A 14,565-nucleotide genomic window follows, 5' to 3' on the forward strand; every position below is an offset into this window, starting at 1 on the left:
GAATGGAGAAATTTTTTTTTATCTCAAATTTGTTAATCTTGCATGCAAGAGGCACCAACAGACCAAGAACAGGTTCCTCAAACAGGAAGCGCAAAATATGCCGTGCTTAACAATTTTTATAAATCTACAATTTATCAATTGATACCGTCTCAAGTGAGATATGTACAGTGGGTGATACAAGTCTATTCCTACGTGTTACAAACTCTAAATCCAAGTATGGGTATGAGCCATAATATATCTACCTTCGGCAATAGTTGACTGACTGTCGAAGTTTTGTTCTATGTTAACTACAGTATACAAACTTGACTAGTATTGATGCCAAGTATGCACAATAGATAATAACAAGTGTCTGATAATGTCGGATCACTTCTAGACCTTGATTGCCCCATCTCTACTGCTTGATATTAAGTGTCTTTGATTCAACTTAACAGAGGCCAATGAAAGGATTGAGTCACGATGGCAGCCAGCAGTATCAGTGGCAGCAGCTGCAAGAACTGCCTTGGCTGTCAACTTTGTTGTTAGAGGCCGTCTCTTTGTCTCCTACATTGTAAGCAACAGCAGTTTAAGAATTCTATGTGCAAAAGTAACAATAAACTATATATCTTTTTAATAGAAACAAGACTTCATTGCTAACATAAAAAAAGTGAGTACACAAAGCTTCAAACATAAAAAATAAAATTAAAATAAAATCTAAAAAAAGAGACCAAGTAGAGCAAGAATAGCGTAAATCCTTGAGTCCTAGACATATTACTGATATTAGTGTGCTGCCTTCTAGTCCATAATAAAGCCTAGAAAGAGAAAACCCTGACCACAGAAGTTACCACTGTAACGTCCTGTATCTCAATTATCCGTTTACTAGTCATTTGGACGGTAAACGACCTTTATTTTCACTTTTACTATCGTTTCAGTACGTTTAGTGGCCCTAAAAGTCGACTTTTTGTTTGGGTCAAAATTTGAGAAAATTTCCTTCATGAAAGTTGTAGAGGACGTTAAACCGAGCGCGTGCATATGTGGTACGTAAAAATCGGAGTTCGTGTGCGAAAGTTATGAGTGATTTAAGAAAGTTACTGTTCATGGTAAGAAAATTATATATATAAGGAAAATTACTGTGGTAGGTTTCCAAAACCAGAAACCCACCTTTCTCTCTCCTCTCCCCCGATTTTCCCCTCTTTCTTCTTCGGGAAATCCTTCTTCCCTTCGATTGGCCGCCGTCCGGCCATCACCCGGCAGAAAGCCGGCCACCACAGGGTCGCCTCCTCCCCCTGGTCACGCTGGTGCCCTTAGTTTTCGACGACTTGGCCGGAAAAGCTCGATTTCACGCTGGGAAGGTAACGGTTGCAGTTTTGGGGTTTTGCCGATTTCCGGCCATTCTGGCCACCTCCGGCCACCATATTCACATCGAAGGTTCGGTTTTTTCAGGAGATTATTTTGCCTAAGGTCTTGCTTCTCAATTTGCAGTGTAGAGGTCGAATCGATCGAACCCGATTCTAGGGTTCTTGAGCTTTTCTGGAAAATTTTCACCGGCTTGATTCGACCACTTCGAGGTAAAATTGGGTTGTGTTGTAGTTGAGAGAATCGATCAGTGTGTTGAGTAGGTGCTACTGTCAAAATATGGTGGCCATCGGAGGTAGTGGCCGCCGGCGCGTGGGGCCCACGCGCTGCCACTGTGGCGGCGCGTGGAGGCGTGTGTGGGCAGTGTTTTAATTTCAGTTTTAGCCCTTTAAATTGTATAATTGTTGTAGAGGTTAATTATGTGATTTTGGTTAAGTTTGGGAGAAGTTTGACATGGATTATGAATTTCCGAAGTTTGGGAGTTTCGGTTGTTGAATTGTGGGAATCCGACCTTCGGATTTCCCTTGTTCCGATATGGAATACTTTAATCGACGGATGGATATTAATGGTGAAGTTTGGTAAGGATTGGTGAAGTTTGATTGGGTGTGGAAGAGGATTGGAGAAGTTGAGGTTATGGGTTTTGAGATTAATTATTGATTATCGTAAATAGTTGTCAAATTGTTGTTTACGGATTATAATTGTGTACAGGACATGATACCGACCTATCGCTCGACGAGGATCCTTACGCTTGGATACCACGTTAGCCGTATATCGTGAGTGGACTTTTATTTTTAAAGATTGATGCATGCATATATATTTATTTGCTTCCGAGTTGATTATTTTATTTATCCATTTACCTTCTTGAGCATACGGTTATTTTTGGAAACGGTTTTGGTTAATTAATTTACTTGGAGATTTTATGGCGTGCGGGGTCACGTCATTGGATTACGCTTATCCTCTTTTATTTATTTATTTCCGATGTGATTTCCGGATTTATACTATTTATATTATACTTATATTCGGCAATTTGAGATTTCTATGAGATTCGATGAAGTTAATCTTTTTACTTATTTATATCCTATCTATTTTGAAGATGAGATTATCTTGGCGTGTGGGACACGTCTTTGGAAATTCATTTACGAGAGTTGGGGAAGTTTTATGGATTTACTTGGTTTTCGGATTTCCTTTGCCATACCTTGGGTGACTTATCATTGCTAGCATTGATTTTCCACCTTTGTGGCGCGGTGATGGGATCACCGTAGCCCTCCGCCTTTGTGTTGCAGGTTACTGTCTTTGTGACAGTAATTCTGTAGCTTGGTATCCTATCGCTACACTTAGTGGCGTAAGGGTATATTACGGGAGTCATGGGAGTATTTTTAGCCTGGGAGGCTATCACCCAAGCCTGGGAGGCTCACTCGTATGGCTATCGCCTTCCCCTACTCACTTTACTACTTAGCTAGCGGGGCTAGCTCGATTTTTGTTTAACCAGTGGGGCTGGTCTTATTTTCCGTAAGTATCGGAGTTCCAACTTTTTCTTTAAAATCGTATGTGATTAGCGGGACTAGTCGGTTTTCATGAGTGGAACTCCTCTTGTTTATTTGTCATTAATCATTGCATGCATCGGAAGTTTTTAGAGAAATAAATGTGGGAAAGTATAAAATCCCTTTTATTTGAAATTGTTTATTTTTGTCCACTCACGCTAACGTTTTTCTTGTACTTTCCCCTGGGCCTTTCGGTTTCAATTGCCCAGTTCGCAGTGTAGCTATTCGGCTTTAGGAGTTGAGGCTTAGCACCATCGCTGTCATCTATCCCTCGTAGGTTACTTGCTAACCTACTTTGTGTATCGTTATTTCTTTTAGTTCTAGATTGCTCTGATAACCTTGAGTATTTTGTACTAATATTGTAACCTATGACTTGGTTGTAATTTGAGTTATTTGGATAATTTGGTACTCTAAATTGTGAAGTTGTGCGGTTTTGGGAGCAGGGTGGCTCCAGGAGTTTTTGGGAGGGTTGTTTAGAAGTGAAGTTGAAATTCTACAGGTTTTGGGTTACCCATTTTTAAGGGAGGTTATGCCAAAATTTTTGGTAAACCTTCTTTAAAGGTGGATCCCGCGGGGCCACTTCGCATTCCAGGGTGGAATCCAGGGCGGACCCTGTCGACCACAGCCTAAAGGAAAGTCCAAAATTAACTCTCCCATATCAATTCTCACCATGCCCAACTTGTCGTAAAAAAATTCTCTGATTTCTTTCAAAATCCACATGAACTTGATAAGAGCAAAGCACCAAGCATCCCCATAAAATCCTTCTTCCCAAAAAGCCATGTTAAAACAAAGTAATAACTTTCTACACTAAATGGTCTGTAAAAAATGAAATATACTTACAGGAAAAAGAACACTGAGGGGAAGGCCTGTGATTGAACTTTGACCAGCTTAAATGAATATAACAAAAGCAAAGACAAATCGTTTGCCCCACTACACACATATTACTTGAAACTACCAAGTGATTGATCTCTGGTTTTCAGAAGCAAAACAAAAAATAGAAAAGAAATTTTCCACCCGAACCAAATCTTCTGCATGCATACACTACATGTGGACATGACCATACCCTCCAAGGAAGGTATTAATCCACGTAACTTTAAAGTTTCTAGAAATGATACCTGCAGAACTTGCACGCCAAAGCTAGACCGCGTTTCATAGAAAATCATCATTTCCAGCACCCTTCAAGTTTGGCCCACAAATACAGTAACTTCGATCAGGGCTGCAGTACATGAATAGAGACAATTAAATCAGTGTCTTTAGTAAACCAAGGAAATAATAATGAATATGCAATAAACCTGTAATGATCCCATCAACGTATCTTCAAGTCGGTTTCCCCAGTTAACAAATCACCCCCAGTTAAGGGAAGCAATGAACGGATGCCAGGAATGCGAGGAGGTGGTTCATTCAGTTCATCAACTCTGTAATGAGGATTGACATTCCGTCTCATGTCCACTTTGGAATTTTTAGTTAATGATCTCGCCAAGGCCCAAGGCATCTCAGACATTTCAGTATCACTTTCATAACTAGCAACCCTCAACACCTGAAAAACCAAAAGTTGAATGTTCAAAATGAATTGGGTAAAGTCAAATATCACAGCATCAACAATTGAATTCATGCAGAGTAAGAATACAAAAAGATAAACCAAGAGGCTCCATCCCACATATACATGAGCTCCTATAATGAAACATTAATGGACAACCTTCAGGCCTGTTACATTATGGTAAACCATATACTGAGAGAAGAAAGACGTGGCTTGCCTAAAAATAGCAGACGCCCAAAGTAACAATTTATATACAGTACAGTAAACCCTCTAGTAGACAAAACCTTACGGATTAGGATAAGACTACACTAGAAACACAATAACACTACAGAACTGAAAACCAGATATGAAACTAAATAAGACCACTACATAAGCCCAAAGTGGTGGTGATAGTATATCTGAATTATTAGAAATTTGACATCCTTTTTGAACTATTCAGCTATTCTGAAGAAAAGTTCAACAAGATACTGGTTTTTCACAGAATTAAACTCAAGGCCAATTTCCATCAACAATAAAATGCGTGGGAAAAAAATATACTCAAACACACACACCCTACTTTTTGACCTTTCAATTCATAATTTTTTTACCAAAAGTCATTCTGCCCCATTATAATGAAATTTGATCTTTGCTTTCAGTTTTCTTTATTACTTTTATAGAGGGCAAGCAGGGAAGTTTAATCTATGCATATATCTTCAAAGCTGTATAGGTGGTAATTTCTCTGCACACAAACTAATAAAATATTCCAGTGTACCTGGGGGCAGGTGCCATTTTCTGCATTCCAAAGAGAAACTTCATTGCAACCTGCAGCAACATAAACAAGGGGCCTTACAGCAGCAGATACAGAAGCATTTGGTGGAGGAAGGAAAAGACACATTTTCTCTATGGGGCAAACAGCAGAATACGGCCATGAATTCACAGGAATAAGGAACCTCATATCCCACAGAGTGAGCACACCCCTTGAAGATCCTGACACAAACCAATTTTCATAAGGGCCTGTTACTAGGGAAGACACATAGCCCTCCTCCGGAGTTGCTTTCAATGTCCAAGAATCTGAATTCGTTCTCATATCCCAAAGATGGATCCCACAATTTTGGGTGCTGTACATAACCATCTGATTTGCATAGTTGCAGCAGAGAAATTCAGAAGGCTAAGTATTGCCCTTTCTTTAATGTCGTTCTTCTTAATATCAGCAACACCTGAATATTTCTCAACTACATTACCGAGACCTCTGGAAATGTAATTCAACAGAAAACATATGTATCATTCCATCAAATGCTCCAACTACAACTTGAGCCTTGAAGCATTGCAGAACATAGTGCACGGGTTCCCTTCAGATGATAAGTCAATCTTGACCTAAATGAGATGTCCTTTTCCAACTTTCTCGAATCCCATACCTTGATCAGTGGAATCATCAGATGCACTCACAAAGAAGCTATGATCAGTTGATACGGCTATATCATTTACAACGGAAGGTGCTCTTGCAAGTGTACGACGAAAACCCCACGAGGCCTCCAACCAGAATCTGGAATTGATGAAGCTCTTGTAGAAGAGGGCAATCCTGTTAGATTCCTTGTAGAGGATGCATCTTCCACAGTAATAGAACTTGCTTTTGTAGCACTAGATAACCCCATATCTTGAAACTTGCTATTGACAAAGGTTGTTTGGTCATAATCCCTACCATCCGGTTCATGTACTACTCTGTAGAATTGTTTAGAACCATTGCTGATGTTGAATGATCCTGACACGAGCTTGGGTGCTGGAACAGAACTAGCTAAACTAAAAGATTTATTTACTGGATCCATCCATGCCCTCAATCTAAACAATGGGAAAGTGTGGATGATGCACCAACTCCTACAGAACTCACTTGTAATGAAGAATTAGATGGAGCAGGAGGAACTCCCACTGCTCGCCTGTCCATGCTAAATGAGTACGAAGGTATCCCTACTGATGATTTATCACACATGAAGCTATTCACAGTACTTCCCTGTGGCCACATAAAGCTCGAGTACTTTCCCATTGTTTAGATTGAGGCCAAGAATTGTACCATATCTTTCTCTGTCTTTCCAACATGTCTGTACTCCTTGCATTTTCTAGAACTTGATAAAATACTTGTCTTGAGACAGGAGGCTTCTGTTGTGTTTTTGGCTCATTGATACAATCTGAAAATTAGGATGCAGAATTCAAATCCAAGTCTAAAAAGGAAAGAGGTTTGCGCGCAGCTTTTCTATAAGTTCTAGGAAAGTTAGTCTTTCAAGTTCTATTAGGATTTGTATTAAAAGCTTAGTCTATTAGGATTAGGAATCCTAATTGTATATTGTATCAGCAGCTTCCATGCCCTATAAATAGGAGCTGCAGTCAGTTTTCTGGAAAAGAAGACAGAAAGTGCAGAAAACTGAGAGTGAAGGTGATAGAGAGATAAGAACTAGTCTGAGGAGTTTGAGGGATCTGCAATAAGTACTTGTAAACACCTAAATTCTTCATAGTGCTAGTGAATCTCTCAAGAGAGATCACGAAGTGGACGTAGGCTAAAGTTTTGGCTGAACCACTCTAAAATCTGCTGTGTTGTTTCTGTTTCCAGTTCATTTATTTTCTGATTTTGCTTTAGTAAAACACAAAGATCCTAAAGGGGACTTACACAATAAGTGGTATCAGAGCCAGGTTCAAGGTGTTTTACGATGGTGAACGGCAAAGTCATTGTCGAAGCAAGAGATGTGAAACCTTCCATTAAGCCCTTCAATGGCAAGGACAACTTCACGCTTTGGCAAAGGAAGATGAAGAATGTTCTGGTTCAGCAAAAGGTTGACGAGGCAATTGGAGATAAGCCTGCAACAATGACTGAAGCAGATTATATGAAGAAGAATAAGAAAGCAAAGAGCTCCATTGAGTTGCATCTTGCTGATAATGTCTTGCTTCATATTGGTGAGAATATAACTGCAAAGGAAGCATGGGAGAAGCTTGAAAGCGTCTACAGGGGTAAAACTATTAGCAGCAAGTTGCTCTTGAAGGAACAACGCTTTGGCCTCAAGATGGAGGAAGGGGATGATCTTAACGATCACATATGCAATTTTCAGAATTGCATATCAAACTTGGAGAAGGTTGGAGCAAAGATGGATGACGAAGACACGGCTGTCATGTTACTTCATTCGCTTCCACCTTCATTCAAGCACTTCAAAACCACAATGATATTCAAAGATCCTAAAGGGGGCTTACACAATAAGTGGTATTAGCCAAGAAGGCATGGTAGTGAAGTGTGACAGTCAAAGTGCCATTCATTTGGCAAAGAATCAAGTGTTTCATGCAAGGACGAAACACATTGATGTTCACTATCACAGAATTAGAGATTGGGTAGAATTTGGAAATATCATTGTGGAGAAGGTACACACAAATGACAATGCTGCTGATTGTCTTACCAAGCCCATTACTGTAGAGAAGTTCAAGCATTGCTTGAACTTGCTCAGTATCACAACATGCTGAGTTGTGGTGGAGCACCTCCTCACTTGAGGTGCGTTTAGGCAAGAAGAGTCTTGCCAAGGTGAAGGTTCTTGAAGGTTTGTTCGGGATTACTTCAAGAGGTTCAAGACATCCTGAAGGTTGCAGCAATCGTTTTGGTATCAACTCACCAAGGTGGAGATTGTTGTGTTTTTGGCTCATTGATACAATCTGAAAATTAGGATGCAGAATTCAAATCCAAGTCTAAAAAGGAAAGAGGTTTGCGCGCAGCTTTTCTATAAGTTCTAGGAAAGTTAGTCTTTCAAGTTCTATTAGGATTTGTATTAAAAGCTTAGTCTATTAGGATTAGGAATCCTAATTGTATATTGTATCAGCAGCTTCTATGCCCTATAAATAGGAGCTATAGTAAGTTTTCTGGAAAAGAAGACAGAAGTGCAGAAAACTGAGAGTCAAGGTGATAGGGAGATAAGAACTAGTCTGAGGGGTTTGAGGGATCTGCAATAAGTACTTGTAAACACCTAAATTCTTCATAGTGCTAGTGAATCTCTCGAGAGATCATGAAGTGGATGTAGGCTAAAGTTTGGGCTGAACCACTCTAAAATCTGCTGTGTTGTTTCTGTTTTCAGTTCATTTATTTTCTGATTTTGCTTCAGTAAAACACAAAGATCCTATAAGGGGCTTACACAATAGCTTCAAACATGAAAGGAGAGCCTTCTCAGAAGCTAGAGATGCTGGCTGTCTACAAGAAAGGGACGAATAACAGGAGCAAGGAATACATAGGAATCTACTGCACTGAAGCAATCACTGCTGGCTACAATAAAACTGACAGCCGACCTTCTTACCCATTGACTAGGATAGCATAACAATGGAAATGCACGCTCAATCATTTCCAGGAGTATCCTCTTGTGCAAGTAACTACTTTTGCACAAAATGGCCAAACAGTCCAATGCATTGACAATAGCAGCCTCTGTAGCATCACTTGCAGCCTGCTCAATATAAGGTAAAAGATATTCTTCCACACTTCTTTGACCTACAAAGAAGCATACATGCACAATTTTCCTGTAGAATACTGCTCTTAGCCGCTCATCTCGATCATTCAGAAAAGCAGGGAGAATGGGTAACAAAATTACTCTGCCTTTGGCCAAAGAAGCAGCATAGATTGCTGATATCCTGAAGGAGTGCTCTCCTGATATTGGGAGTTTGCTTGGGACCCATAACAAGCTCTTGAATGACTGCAGCTAGGGACTTCCTCAACTGGGCAAGCTGTGCATCATTATTTACCTTGTGGAGCTGACCAGATGTCTCACTAGATGATGACAGTAGCTTCTTTGGAGAACTTAATTCATCAAGCACACTAGCCTCACTCAAGGTTATTGAGTGAACTAAGAAACCATAAGCAGTTATTGCCAGCTTAGCTATAGTACTGGCATAACATATACTCACACTTTCTCTGTATCATCAGGAAGCATGGAAAGCATTGGCAGAATATACTCCGGAATTTTTTTTGCATCACTAGGAGGAAAATCTCGAACTAAAGGGAGAATGTCACATAATATCTCCAAGGCTGCATAATGCACAATTGCAGCTTGATTTGAAAGCATTGCAACAACATATGGAATTACACGCTGCAACCGGTTTTCATCATCAATATACAATGCAGATGACTTCAGCAAAAGTATCGCCCTCCTCCTTAAATAAGGCAATTTGACATTGCGTATGCACGAACATAGCAAAGAGGTAATCAGGACAATGCCCTCACATCTCAAACTGTCTTCAGGTAATGGTAAAAAAGGCATACCAAAGGTATCTGACTGGCTGTCATACTTGGATATCAATGAATTCAAATCATTCATTGTAATCTTTTTTAGAAAAGGATGATCATTTCTCCTAAACGCATGGGAGATAGTCTGAAGTAATTCACCAGGAGATTGCATGCCATAGTTTCCAAGATTTTGGGGAAAATGCAGACTTGGTGTTGTCCTCCACCACTGGCTTCGTATTAGAATAATGATTACTTTGTTTAAAATCCCTAAAAAGGGTATTGATATCACCGAGAAGTTCAAATTGATCGCGTTTGAAACCTTTATCCATCTCTACTTTCTTTCCCAGTGAGCCCTTTGTCAAATTCATGTTCTGCATTGCAATCATGTCCTGAGAAGATTTACCTCTAACAACATGGATGTTTGAAGGAGTTCCATGTCCAGTGCTAGTGTCCTGAGTTGACCTATTGCTCATCATTTGTTTCAGTATCTCAGGAAAAACACTCTGGCAAAGTGCAACCTGCACACAGTAATTACATGGTGAATTACTATAACATAACTACGTGAATCAAAAAATAGAAATGGCATCTCATATACGTAACAAGATTGTCTAGCCTCATATCAGAATGAAATGGATTCCAGAAACAATGAAAATTATGCAGAAACGGAGAGAAAGAAGTAACTCGGAAACACAATAGTTGTATACTCCTGCAGGTAGCTATTAGCAGAAAGTCGCAACTCCGGTTCTAACTGAATCATATGAAGTATCATTTTACGGATTCCACAATTTGGTATCTGCGTACAGAGCATACAATAGGACAAGGTACGACACTAAGCATGAAGAATGTAAAAGATAACTACCATTAAACATGGTAGTCATAACATAATCATGTAAAACCAGTAAACAGTTATGTTGAACAAAAGTGACGTGCAATATAATGCTCAAGATTAAGAGGCAACATGATCAAGAGGACATAGTAGAGAGAGAGAGAGCCTTTTCAAGAAGTTGACTAGGACCATATTGCCCTCTACGATAAGCGAGAAGTTGAGAGAGTTCAAATAGTGGCCGACTCTCAAGAAAAAGCTCAGCAATCACACACCTAAAAAAGTGTCAAGAATAAATGATAAAAATTCCAAGGAACAACTTGATACATCTACTGGTTTTTGAGATAAACTTTGCAGTGCCACATGAAAATATGAAGTATGAATATATAAATGGTTTATATGTTAATTTGCAGGTTAACAAACTGACATGCAACTAACTTTCTTCTAAGAAATGTCCAAAAGCCGTTTCGACCATCTAGTTTTATATCTGAGATTTCAATTTCAAAATTGACATAAAAATGAAATGGTAATGCTTTTAAAAAAAGAGATGCTAGTGCCACGAAACCTCACCCTACAGCAAAGATATCCATAGATGGTCTTAATGGTCCATCTTGTGCAACTTGCATCTCACCTCCATGCTCATAAAATCTCTGAAAGTTGTGAAGAGATTAAAAGTAGATATGGTGACGACTGGTAAGTATCAGAAGCATAAAAAATAGATAAATAAATAGATAAATAAATAAATTGTTAACTTTAATGGTGATTGGTGAAAGATTCATTAGCTAACTTCTAAATAAGAGGACCAAATACATAAGCAAAATTGTAAAGAAGGCCCGAAGTGTTATAAGTCTTGTAGCTTATAAAACTGCTTAAGTTTTTCTTCCAGCATTCCAGGACGGAAGCCATTGTATGAAGTCCACAAACAAGATATATTACGATGACAACCATACCCTAACACTTCAAAACCTACATATATGAATAAGAAATTCTTACGGCTTTCCAAACAAATTAAAAGAGAAAATTGAGATAGATATGTATCTTATTAATCGAAGAAAGCAAAGAAAGTGAACGAACAAAGCTCGGGAGAAATCATATTGTCGCACAAGATGAGCTGCTTTATCCGTCTCTTGCCAAAACTGCAGGAAAACGAGAAAACTGAATTAGAATTTGAGTGTTGAATTTCAGAATTGAAAGGAATTGTACCTGGAAGGGCCAGACGTGAGGGTGATCGAGGGCGCGGAAGGTCTAGGATCTTGACCAAATGTCTAATTTTAACTTATTTACTCCGGTAAGAGATTAGTGTGCCCACTTACCCAATTTAAAGATAAAATGTCACTTTTCACCTTAAAAAATTATGAAATTACAAATAAAGAAACACGTTCTCTCCCCCCCCCCCCCCCCCCCCCCCTCCCCTCTCCGACCTCTTTCCGGCGAGGAAAGAGATCTTGCTCTGACTGTTAGGTCCATAATTATCTAGTAATTATTCCCCTAATCTTGCAGTTTTGCTTAACATTTGTGTTTATTTGTATACATTTATTATGTTTTCCTTATCATGCTAGGAAATGATGGAGAAACTTGGAAATGCCCTAAAAAGTCAACATTAGCACATTTTCCTACTCCGGCTATGAGAATCCGAGCTAAGCAAGGATGGAGGAGCGGAAGCCTAACCAAATGAACTCCAAATGAGTTGAAATTTTACAGAGACATTAAAGACATCCTAAGGATTATTTCTTGTGAAGAGTTGGAGTGGAAGGCCTTCAAAAGATCGGTGCAATTTTCTGGACTTGAAGACGAAAACTGCAAAACCAGACCTGTAAGGATTCCGCCAGCATTTTCAGCCACACCATGGTGAGCTAAGCTCTGTAATTTTACCAGGATGATCTGCACTCATGGAAGAACATTTAGTATGAAAAGTCAAAAGCCACTTCCAAAGTCTTGGTGGCGATTCAATTGAAGGAAGAATTGAGAAGAAAGTGTACAAACGGACTAAAAATGGGTCAAGGGAGGTTAACGCCGGATTCAGACCATTTCCGGCTAAGTTGGCGCCCAGAAAATGTGTGGAGGACAAGAAAGAGCTGTTGACTAAGGTTAGGGACTTTAGGTGGGAAGACTTTAAGTGTAGGTTATTTTGAAATTCAAAATTTGAAAGATGACAAGTGGTCCCCTCTTATATCTTACACCATTGTCTCCCATTTATTGCCTTGTTCCCTTGCACAGTGACCCTTCTACCCATACTTTATCTCCTCCACCAAAATATCTATAGGCTTTCTAAGTCATTTTCATATAGAGTTAAAGATTAGATCCACATTTGTGCTTACACATTTGTCCACCACATCCAACCATTCATTTTCTTTGATCTCCACCATCCATTCATCACTTTTGGCCTACATATAGACCCTCCCCTCACTTTGGACGTTTTCCATGTCTTCCTTCATCCATTTCATCTCCTTTCTCTCTCCATTTTCCTTAGGTCTCGTTTGGTTCACGGAAGGGAAATCAATTCCCTTGTTTTTCCCATGGGGAAATGAAACTAAAGTTGCTGTTAGGTTTCCTTTCCTCTGTTTGGTAAAGCAAGGAAAGTATTCAGGAAATGGCATTTAATTTCCCTTCCGGTGTTTGGTTGGTGCAGGAAAGGAAAGTAAAAATATATCAATGTTTCAATAATACCCTTGTATTTTAAAATAAAAACAACATCATAAAAATTCAAAAGTACACCAATTTTTTTTATGTAAGAGAGGGTATTGTTGTCCAAAACTTTTGTAATAAATGCTAGGAAATGGGAAAGGAAAATCAATCCCATGGGCTCTGAGTGGAATGATTTTCCCCCTACTTTCCCCTCCGTCAGGAAAGTGTTTCCGGAGTTTGTGTTTACCAAACAAAGGAAAGTAATGACTTTTCTTTCCTGAGTCCTCAATTCTGTGAACCCAACGAGGCCTTAGTTCTTCATCTTGTAGTTCATAGTTTTTAGCTTTTGTGCAGAGAAAAGTGTATAGCTTCTTGGGTTTTGTTCTAAAACCGAAGAGTCTATACATCTTTGATCAATCACACTCTAGTTTCCATATATACAAGCCTTGTTCTTCATAGCTTCTAAGAGTTTTGTGGATTTGTATGGCAATTTGGGTTTGAGAAAACTGAAATTTCCATACTTTGAAACATCTCTCACTAGTTTTGCATCAAGGGGAGCTAGTTTGGTAACCAACCACTTTCTCCGCTCTTCCTCTCTTTTGCTTGATGTTATTATGTTTATGGGTTTGATGTATGTAACTATGTGATAAAACAATGTGATCTCATGTTTTTGATGAATATGCATGTTTTGGATCCTTTAGCTACTTTACTTTAATGCTTTCTTACATGTGTTTTTGGATTTGTCACTGTAGATACCTCCATTAGTATGGAGAAATAACTATGTCACCAAGCATATGTAACACCCTCTTTGGGGGCCCCACAAGCTATGGTGGGACCCAACGGCGATATGCATCCCGTAGCTCGATGTCCAAGCTACGCCGTGGTAGTCGGAAGTGCTCAAGAGCTTGCCAGGAATCCAACTTCCCAACCATGCCAATATGCCTTCACAACATGCTTTGAAGACTAGAAGAAGGACTTCTGGTCCCACATTGAAGAAAATGTAAAGGAGAGTGGCTCCTTTCCTTATAAAAGGGATCACTCCTCCCACTTAGAATTATCCCATTACATCCTCCATGTGATGCCCCGAAAATTCGTAATTATTTTCCGAGGATTTTCCAGAATTAATTTTATAACTATTGGACGGTTTTGTGGCTCGTGGATGAAGCGGAAATGTTTCGGGCGAATAATTAATTGAAGAATATGGTTTTAGGGGGGTTGCCAAAGGTTGACTTTTTATTCATTGGGATTCTCCGAAAACTTCCTTCACGAAAGTTGTAGAGCCCGTCGATACGAGTTCTTGGACATGTGGAACGCGGAAATCGGAGTTCGTAAGAGAAAGTTATGGCCATTGGAAAGAATTTCCATTTTGGTATAAATAGAAGTTTCCCAAGTTGGAAACTTACTATTTTCATTATTTCCATTTTCGGAAGTTTACTTTCTCTCTCTCTTCTCTCTCGGCTGCACCTTCAGAATCGAAATAATCCGACTGACCCGA

At 39.3% G+C, this 14,565-nt stretch overlaps 1 pseudogene; it reads right to left on the reverse strand.

The window, feature by feature from the left end:
• Positions 1-104: 104 nt before the first annotated feature.
• Positions 105-12,811, reverse strand: LOC112203869 (annotated as a pseudogene).
• Positions 12,812-14,565: the final 1,754 nt, after the last annotated feature.

This window comes from Rosa chinensis, chromosome 1, assembly GCF_002994745.2.
Source record: "Rosa chinensis cultivar Old Blush chromosome 1, RchiOBHm-V2, whole genome shotgun sequence".
Taxonomy (NCBI): domain Eukaryota; kingdom Viridiplantae; phylum Streptophyta; class Magnoliopsida; order Rosales; family Rosaceae; genus Rosa; species Rosa chinensis.